Genomic DNA, 2,319 nt, shown 5'->3' on the forward strand with positions numbered 1-2,319 from the left:
ATATATTTTTATCAAAATAAATAACAATATATTTTTAATCAAAATAAACAACTATATAATTTTTATAAAAAAATCAACAATATATTTTCATACAAATAAAACAATATAGTTTTAATCAAAATAGATAACAATATATTTTAATCAAAATAAACAACAATATATTTTTAACCAAAATAAATAAAAATGTATTTTTTAATCAAAATAGATAACAATATATTTTTAATTAAAACGAAAAACAATACATTTTTAATCAAAATAAATAACAATATATATTTTAATAAAAATAAATAACAATATATTTTTAATCAAAACGAACAACAATGTATTTTTAATTAAAATAGGCAATATATTTTTAATCAAAATGAACGACAATATATTTTTTCAATTAAAATGAAAACTAATATATTTTTTAATTAAAATAAACAACAATATATTTTGTAATCAAATTTTACCACAATATATTTTTTAATCAAAACGAACAACAGTATATTTATTTAATCAAAACGAACAACAGTATATTTTTTAATCAAAACGAACAACAATAGATATTTTTAATTAAAACACACAACAATATTTTAAAAACATCAAAACAAGCAATAGATTATTTTAAATCAAAGCGAACAACATTTTAATCAAAATAAATAACAATATATCAACTAAACATTAAAAGATAAATATCTTCTTTAATTAAAACGAACACCAATTAATTTCTAATTAAAATAAATAAGAATATATTTTAATCAAAATAAATAACAATATATTTTTAATCAAAATAAACAACAATAGATTTTTAATCAAAATAAATAACATTGTATTTTAAATCAAAATAATAAACAATATATTTTTAATTAAAATAAACAACAATATAATTTTATCAAAATAAATAATATATTTTTAATGAAAATAAACAACAGTATTTCTTGAATCAAAATAAATAACAACATATTTTTAATGAAAATAAATAACAATATATTTTTAATCAAAATATATAACAATATATAACAATATATTTTTTTAATCAAAATAAATAATATATTTTTATCAAAATAAATAACAACATATTTTTTATCAAAATATATAACAATATATTTTTAAATAAAAATAAATAACAATATATATTTAATCAAAATAAACAACAATATAATTTTTATCAAAATTAATAACAATATATTTTTATCAAAATGAATAACAATATATGTTTAATCAAAATAAACAACAATATATTTTTAATTAAAATAATTAACAATCTATTTTTAATCAAAATAAACAAAATATATTTTGAATCCAAATAAATAACAATATATTTTGAATTAAAATAAATAACAATATATTTTTAATTAAAACGAACAACAATATATTTCTAATCAAAATAAATTACAATATATTTTAATCAAAATAAACAACATTATATTTTTAATAAAAATAAATAACATATTTTTAATTAAAACGACCAACAATACATTTTTAATAAAAATAAATAACAATATATATTTTAATTAAAATATATTTTAAATCAAAACAACAATGTATTTTTAATTAAAATAAACAATATATTTTTAATCAAAATGAACGACAACATATTTTGCAATTTAAATGAAAACCAATATATTTTTAATTAAAATAAACAATATAATTTTTAATCAAAATTTACAACAATATATATTTTAATAAAAACGAACAGCAGTATATTTTTTTAATCAAAACGAACAACAATAAATATTTTTAATTAGCAAAGAACAACAATATTTTGAAAAAATCAAAACAAGCAATAGATTATTTTAAATACAAACAAAAACAAATATTTTTTAAATCAAAACAAACAACAATATCTTAATCAAAATAAATAACAATATATCAACTTTACATTAAAAGATAATTATCTTTTTAAATTAAAACGAACAACAATATATTTTTAATTAAAATAAATAACAATATATTTTTAATCAAAATAAACAACAATATATTTTTAATTAAAATAAATAACAATATATTTGTAATCAAAATAAATAATATATTTTAAATCAAAATAAATAACAATATATTTTTTAATCAAAATAAATAACAATATGTTATTAATTTAAATAAATAACACATTATGTTTATCAAAATAAATAACATTTTTCTTAATCAAAATAAATAACAATATATTTTTAATCAAAATAAACAAAAATATTTATTTATCAAAACAAATAGCAACATATTTTTAATCCAAATAAATAACAATATATTTTTAGATCAAAATAAATAACAATATATTTTTAATCAAAATAAACAAAAATATAATTTTTATCAAAATAAAGAACAATATATTTTTAATCA

Source organism: Euprymna scolopes, chromosome 23 (assembly GCF_053919585.1).
Source record: "Euprymna scolopes isolate OS-2025 chromosome 23, ASM5391958v1, whole genome shotgun sequence".
Classification (NCBI taxonomy): Eukaryota; Metazoa; Mollusca; class Cephalopoda; order Sepiida; family Sepiolidae; genus Euprymna; species Euprymna scolopes.